This window comes from Myripristis murdjan, chromosome 2 (assembly GCF_902150065.1).
Source record: "Myripristis murdjan chromosome 2, fMyrMur1.1, whole genome shotgun sequence".
Lineage (NCBI taxonomy): Eukaryota > Metazoa > Chordata > Actinopteri > Holocentriformes > Holocentridae > Myripristis > Myripristis murdjan.
In genome coordinates this window covers 3,474,596-3,483,477 of record NC_043981.1, presented here as the reverse complement: position 1 = coordinate 3,483,477, position 8,882 = coordinate 3,474,596, and positions in this window count along the sequence as shown.

The following is an 8,882-nucleotide window of genomic DNA, read 5'->3' as shown; positions in this document are numbered from 1 at the left end:
ATAAGCGCACTTTAACTGAAGTATTTTACTCTAACACATTTTAAGCACAAATTTTGTAAGCCATCCATAAGTGTAAGTTAGGTTTCTTTCTTTCTTTCTTCTTCTTCTTTTTTTTTTTTTTTTTGGAATATACAGTGGGTATTATGTATCTTTGTATATGCAAATGAATGTTCAAGCTATCCGCTCTCTTATAGGAAAAGTGATACAATATGTAACAATGTTCTCTTCTGCACAATAACAGACAGTCTATAATTTCTCTATAATTTTTTAATGACCCACTTTCACTTCTGCTCCTGTCAATTTTGACAGTGGTAATGCTATCTCTACTTAACACAAATTTCAGCACAGCAGCAGTATTCTATTTCAGTGAGACATTTTGGCGCTCTGTCCGCCCCTGGTTAATTTTCAGCTCCTGGTGTAACACTACCAGGAGTAACACTTGTAACTCGTAAAAACTTGTAATGCCATCATGTGTGAAGTGTGGAGCTGCTCCATGGGCAATAAATACCCGACTTACCCACACAGGATTATTTTCATTTTGACGTGCACATGAACTTTATGTTATTTATGTGTTGTGATTTTGGTAAGCAGTGAGAAATGAGTTCTTATCCCCACAGAATCCCTCCAGAGCAGTAGTTGTAGTACAGTGATCAGTCCTGAGAGGCTGTCAATGGATGTAGCACAATTAGGTTCAATTTGTTGTAATAAATGTTCAGTTGTTCAGTACTGTACTGAGACATTTTGGGGCCAATGTGCAGAAATCCCTCTGGGCCCCCTGTGTGTCACAACGAATGGTCAACCTGAAAGCTTTTATTCCTGTATTTTATTTTATTTTATTTTATTGTACTTTATTGATGGGGCAGTAGTATTTGTTTTTTTGTAATTTTTTTTTGTAAATGTTTTGGTAATTTTTTAGCAAATTTTTGTGCAAGTTTTCTAAAAATTATGTTGTAATTTATTTATTCATTCATTTATTTATTTATTTTGTAACTTTTTACTGATTTTTTGTTAATTTTGGGGTCATTGTTTGATCACTTGCTCATTGTTTTTTTGTTTTTTTTTAAGCAAATTCACTTTATTTTCTTTAAAAACCATGGGGAGAAAGGTGATGAAGAAATTAGAAAAAAAACTTACAGGAATAGTAGTAAAAACAAATAGAAAAAAATCCAGAAAATTAGAACAAAAGAGAAATGGAAGACAAGAAAATGACCAGAAAGATTTAAAAGTCAGAACGACTGTGATATAAGAAGCTAAGGTGAGGCAGAGAGGATAAATGAACATCCTGCCCCCTGCCTTTTATTTTGTCACCCACTCATCTCCTTCTGTCTCTCTCTCTCTCACACAGACACACACAGGAAAGTCTAAATGAAGTGACATCAAAGGAAGGAAAAAGCTCAGAGAGAAGGGAAACCATATCCCAAAGGTTAATCCTCCCTCCCCTTTTTCATTTGATTCGTTGGTAAAAGAAAAGATCCCCCAAAATAAGCGAGGGAAAGTGCAGAGAGGACAGTGACTCCTTTATTTTGGCACCCTCAGTGTAATTCTGAATCTCAGGACGCTCTTCAAGACAGGCAGCAGACCTCCCTTTTTGAAATGGAAACACAATAAAATGTCAGAGTAAATTAAGATCTTTGAAAACTCCCTTGTCAACTCTTCATCATCAGCACCATGAGTCAGTCAGATAGATGACCTTTCAGTTGCATAACCATATTATGCAGTACAAATAGCCCGGGTAGTTGATAATAACATAATCACCTGCGTGGAGGCTTTGCTGTGGGGCAAATAAATAAATAAAGCAGCGCAAAAATAATAACAGCCTCATTCAAAGTTTGCCTCGGCCTTGGCGGAAATCTGGCGTAAAAAATGCCTTGGAAGACAGAGGCTTTGGCTTGTGTTTGTTTTAAGTGGGCTAATAGGCTTAGGTCAAGTCCATTTGCAGCGAGCCAGCAGCGGCCACTGAGCCCTATGAAGGAAGGGAGGCCGGGGTCTCTTCTAAGGACCATCTGGAAATCAGCTCTCATTAAAATACCCAGCGCTTGACATGCACCATCAACCTCTTGTCACCCTGCTCCGGCAACCTCTGTGTCAAGCAGGGCGAGTCTTTTTATATCGCTCCCAAAGGGAAACTCATTTTACAGCCAGTAGTCAAACACATACACAACATCACATGACAACAGACAGCAAGGTCCTCTCAGCAATACTCCAAATTATCCTCTTGTGACCACATTGGTTGAAGGTGAAGAGATACTTCACAATGAGAATTAGTGTAATTATAGATGATGTACAGGTTAAGGCAAGCACTTCACTGTTATGGTAAAACTTAGAATTATGGATTAGAAAATTAATAGCAGTGAATAATAGAGTAATAATAAAATGTGTGTGCTTTTAGATATAATGGTGTATTAAAATCAACATCTATGGTACATTTTGGCTTGAACTATTACATTGTTTTACTGTTCATTTACTACAATTACAACCAGAAATCTATAGCACCACCTATCTGTGATGTGAAGGTACAGCATCTAAGTAAATCAAACAATCCTCAGTTCTGATTAATAATAGTGTAGTTTGATCTAGAGCACCTATCAGAACAGATTTACAAAGTGCTTTAGCAGGAGAAATAAATATATGATCAATAAAATAAAACTTGGAGAAATTAGCCCTTTGATCTGCAGTTTTTTTTCCCATACTGAATGGCAATGTCCAATAAATTTTGTGTCTCTACTGGCTGCAGCTTCACTGAAGCTCCATCACACTGATATTGGGGGAAATATTCAAAGCCAAGGTGCCATTGTTTTATAGCTGCAGCATCACATCAAATAGAAAATATCTACATGTCTTGTGCATCATTTTAGACACAGTTCTCTGGAATTCAGCAGCACATGTTTAGGATTTTTGGAAATCCTGTGGATTTGAACAAAGCGTTAGCATGCAGCATGCATTGTAATGACAAACCCACTGATGAAAGCAGCAGAGCTGAAGAGGTTAATGAAGAGGGAAAAAGAATAAAAAAAGGGCATATGCACAAAATAATTGAAGAAACACAAAAATAGAATTACAGCAAAATACAGACCACAGTACAGGTAAAAGCATAAAATGTATAATTTTAAAAATGTTTTTAAGGAGAACACTGAGTCAGTAGATCATTCTTGAAACTAAAATGCTCCATCAGCTGTACTGAGTCCTAGCATCAGAGGAGGAGATGCCTGGCTGAGATTTGCACTCTCCTGCAGGTTTTTTTTTTTTTTTTTTTTTTTTAAATGATTATTATTTGTCTGTTGATGGAATTTCTATGGACATTTATGAAATTCAGATGGACACCAATTGCACATTTCTTTTGCAATGGTGCCGTTAGCTAATGTTACTTTTGGCCACTTTCATTTGCTTCAGCCAGGAAAACTGCTCGGTTAAGGTTGGGAAAAGATTCCTGATCATGGTTAAGGTTATGAAAAGCCACGGTTAAGGATAGGAGGATGACATGGTTAAGGTTAGGAAATGTTATATAATGTAATGTAAAGGTAAACAAACATCCGTCTCACTTAACATGGGACTCAGACTGACCCATCCAGCACTTGTCCTATACCTCCTAATACAGACTTTGTCCATTATCTTGAAAGTTGTCCTGACAATTTGTGTCCATGTATGTAAATCTATGGAATGCATGTTGTGCTGTGAGGGGGGGCTGTCAGATTACCGTCCTCACACAACTGAATTGTGGTAAAAGCAATTCAGGAAAGTCAGACTCCCTCTGATCTCCTTACTGGTGACCCAAACTGGGATGTTGGTAAGACTCGGGTTTCGAGCATTTCAAGGGATCTGTGGTTTGAGAAGAAAGTCTTTGAGGCTTACAGCTTCCAGGTCGCCAGATTCTCATGCAACAAAGCTGCTTTTACTGTTGTAAACAAACGATCAGCAGCATGCGAGAGAGTCATGCTTACAGGGTCAGCCTAGGATGCAGGAGTCTCCATTTTCATGTCATGAAAAAACAAACCATTTACACCAATGGGCTGCTGGGTATAGCCTTGATCAGGGATTTTTTTAAACTGGGGGTCATGATCCACTGGTAGGCCCCAGCATCGAGATGGGCGTGCTAAAGAAATGCATTCTTTTCTCAATAATGGCAGACAGAGATTTCTAAATCATGGAGGTGGCACAATTTCTTCATTCATCAGCGATCATAGAACTTCTTCTTAAATCAAGAGTTGCCAGTGCTCTGCCTAAAAGTACATGTCATACTCCAAAATCACAAAGGCACCATTCGGAATGTAATAAATCATTTGTAACAGTTTTGTAGCCTTTAAAATATTTTTAGGTTTAAAGCTTAATGTTTTGATGCTGATGTTTTTCAGTTGAACAAATGTAAATGGCATTTAATGTTCAAAACAAATAATACATTTTAGTAATTTTCTCATATGGAAGAAAGAAAGAAAAAGAAAGTTTTTAAACTTATCTGCAAAAACTGATAAATTATATTCCTGAAGAAATAACTTCTTTCTGAATCCAAAATTTTGTCACAAAACCCAATATTACCTATAGATTATTATCTTTTGATCGACATTATGTGGGGGAAAACAAACATGGTTTATAAGATAAAAGAGTATAACTGGATATATGTGCTTTTTATTTTTGAAAATAAGTTCTTCAAATATTGAAGGTTCATTAGGATTCATGCTAATGATGGACAGAAGTGCACTGAAAATTAAACTACTTTTAACAACTTTATTTCACATTTACGTGGTGGGTCATGGGGCAAAGAGCACCTCAGCATTTGGGTCCTAGCATGAAAAAGTTTGGTGACTCCTTAGAATTCCCCTCTGTCCTCTAACAGGAACATTGTCAGTCCCTCTGAACTGCTTGAGCAAAATGGTGAAAATTGTTTTTGAGGCAGAAAATGAATGTTTCATAGTTGCTTCACTAGTGATAAACACTGAGCTTTCACAGGCCACAGAGTTAAAAAAAAACAATGCCAGTTTTGGATGGCTTTGGACTGCTAATAGCTTTATCTTCATTCTTGGTCGATATCAGTCACCTGTGATTATCTAATATTTGCTAGTGTTAGCCTGTGCACTGGACAGGGGTTTCTAACACAGACACAGAATGATTGTCACATGCTGGGTAAGAGGACCAAAGAGCCAAGCTCCCGGAAAGTCTGAGTGCCCCTTTAAGAAAAAGATGTTGTTGTTTTTTTTTCCATCATTGCCTCACTGAGCTTTGTAACGCTGTCAAGTTAACCATGACAACTTGAGGGTCTGATCTCCAACCTTCCACACATGCAGCTTTAACTTTTAACACCTCTCAGATTGCTGCTTGGAGGCATTAACCGGCTTACTTGAAACAAGTATGATTATGGTGTAGTGTCTTGGGGTCTTGTTAAGCCAGATCTGGATCAAAGGTCTCAAAGTTAAATCCCCTACATGTAGGCATGCACACGCAGACACACACACAAATGCCACACAAGCCTCACATGTCTTCGGACCGTTCACTTGAGGGTACCAAATATGTAAAAGCTGTTGCAAGATAAACATATGGAGGCTAGGATGGTCAATTACCAAACAGTCCTCTTACTTTAATTTGGCTGGTACAGAACAAAATGGTGATTGAACTTGTTTTTGGTATGGTAACAAGTCTGTAGGACCATAAAGTGTGTCACATGTGAGAACTGTGCAGATATGTTTTACTGTGGCTGTGGTCCAACAGCAAATTACCAAAAGAATTCTGAAAATTTGAATCGGCATGCCCTGCTGTGTTACATGCTTAAATGACTGTCAAAACAACTGCAGTTTGCAAAAATAAGAGCAGAGTAGCCCTATGTTCCCAACGTTCCATGTTTCCCAGATTTATATGGCACATAATGGGGAGATGACAAAAAGTCTTATGTTCCTAGGGTCCTATGTTTCCAAGGTCCTATGTTCTCAGGGTCTATGTAGCACATAATGGGAACCTGAAAAAGATGTTCCCCAGCTCTGTATTAGGGTTAGAGTTAGGGCTCATGTGTGTGAACAGAATATTTAACTGGGAAACATAGGACCCTGGGAACACAGGACCTTGGGAACTTAGGACCCTGGGAACACAGGACCTTGGGAACTTAGGACCCTGGGAACACAGGACCTTGGGAACATAGGACCTTGGGAACTTAGGACCCTGGGAACACAGGACCTTGGGAATATAGGACCTTGGGAACTTAGGACCCTGGGAACATAGGACCTTGGGAACTTAGGACCCTGGGAACACAGGACCTTGGGAACATAGGACCCTAGAAATACAGATACACTTCTGTGCTTCTCCTATTAACTCTTCCAGTCAGCAAGAGCTAACTAGCAGCAAACCCTGGTCAGCATCATCAAACAGACCTTTAACTTAATGTAACCTCACAAATACCACAAACTGTCATAGTTTATCCCAACTTTAACAAAAAGGGTTTGTTAACTTTAAATGGCTAACAGGCACCAGCTGAAAAGTAAGACGCCTTCCAACTGCTTTGGAAAAAAAAAAAAAACAGTGAGTCAAGGACTTGCCTGAAATCGGTTTAAACGGAAGATAGACCGGTACCAAAGCAATAGTATACAAAAATGGCAGGTGTTCCGACCATCCTGGTGTGTTAGCTACTCAATTCAAGTTCTGTGTGTACATTGGCTTGAGTGTGAACTGTGACTTGACTGGAACGATGAATGTGGACCCTGAGGCTAGACCGTCCGAGGACCACTGTTCTAGAAATTCCTCAAAAGAATTAAACCCTGGAATTATGTTAGATTTGATAAACCCCACAAGGTTGAAAATCTCCCTCTGGATGGGATGGGATCATCAACCACATGCACTGAGCTGGGATCTTGTAGGGATTACAGACCCTGCATTCATGGATACTTTAGTATTTATAGCCCCACTGGGGACTGATCTGATGCTCTTTGGATGGGGGACAATTTTGCTAAAAAAAAAAAAAAAAGGCCATCCAATTTTAATCTCTGAATACATGTACCAAAGCAAAAAAGATCTGCTGTATGCATTTGGTTGGTTTATAGAGATAAGTCATCCTTCTAGGTTTTCAAAACCTCCTTACAAAAATAATCTTTAAATACTAACATCAAACCGGAATTGGCATGTGTTGCAGATGAGTACATGTCATATTTACCTGAAAAGCATCCACAATGGATGGAATCATAGCCCATGAGGTGTTTTTTTTTTTTTTTTTTTTTTTTTTTTTTTGACCTTAAGAGCCACTAACCCTCAGTCCAAGCTCCTCCGGATGAGCGTATCTTTACACAAACAGCAAAGGGCATCAGTGATCCAGAAATTGCGTGTCTATGGGGACCACCAGCCTGCAGCTGAGCCATCGACCTACACACACAGGGTCATTGACTGCAGATTATGTCAAGCAGATTGGGGGCTTTGGTGAAACCAGTGACCTAATGAGACACGACCTGTGCAGAAAACAACATATAGGCTACACTGTGTTGTGGAAGTCCTTGAAGCCCGTGACTGCTTCAGCTCTGCTGTGGGACTGTTGATTTTGAGTGCTGTGATTCATTTGCAAGCGTTCACTTTGGGTTTACTGCCTGCCGCTTTTAGCACTTTATTATGTTGTGCGAGGGACAACTGTGTCACAGTAAAATGGAAATGTGAATACTGAATCCCAAAGATCAAATCTTAAATACAAAAGACAAATTTAATAGAAACCCAATTAATGCCATTTGCAACACCTGTGTCTACATTGATATTCCTGTTTAATTTGCTTTAATTTGAAAAGACAACATTTTTTCCAAAATAATCTTACTATTTGTAAATGTTTTTTTTTTTTTTTTTTTAATTTATTAATTTATTTTTTTTTTTTTGCTTATGTTCACCTGTGTCTGATCTGCCCAGTGTTCCTGTGTTGGCTCTGGGTGTGAAATGTGAAAAACACATTTGTTTTAGAACATTCTGATTGGGTGTTTTCAGGTGCATCATGGGACATCTAGGACAGAAATACTGCAGACGTGTATGTAACATAAGTTAAATTAAGGACGGCTTAATTAAATTTAGCACCACTATTTAAACTAAACACCCTAAACACCTAAGACATGTAAGAGATCAGTGAGCTGTCACAGCAACTAACCACTGGATGGCCCTGTTTCACAGCTACATACTCGGAAAATATAAAGCATTTTCATTCCTTACACAAATATGTAGTCCATGCCATGCATTTATGTCAAATAGAATGACCAAATTCTGATGCAAAGTGCAGTCAGTCAGTCTTTAGACACACTAGCAGTTGCAGAATAAGTATTACCTCAGTGATTCTCAACCTTTTTGGTGTCATCGACCCCCAAATTGAACCCATATTTGATAAGACGTATTGTCAGGGATCCCCATCTGATAAGATTTAGTGATTCCATAACTGATTGGAAGATTAACAGTGAAGAGTGTGAAACCTGCCACCAGAAAAGTCATTCTTATACATTCTCTCATTGTGCTAACTTCAAGTCTGTAAAACTATAGTGAAATTAAAATATTCCCCATTTTTCTCAGGATCCCCTGTAACCCCTTCAAAAACCCCTGGGCATCCTGGAACTACATGTTGAGGACCTGTATAGAATCAACCCCACATTCACCCATTATTCTCCTGTTCTTTAAAGTGTTCCTACAAATTCATTTCAAATCAGCAGGAACATCAAGATTACCACTGGAAGCATTCATGTGTCAAAGAATTATATCTAAGTATGAATGTTCACTGTTAGGAGAAGTGTTGTTTTCTCACCTGAGGTCTTAAAACACAGCTGCGTCATGTATTTACTGATCCATCAGTGGGGGGACACAGGTTTACTTGTTTTTTTAGTCAGGGCCAAAGAAATAAATGAACGAACAAAAAATGTGTGAGTGAAACTCTGTTATGTTGCATGACTAGTCAA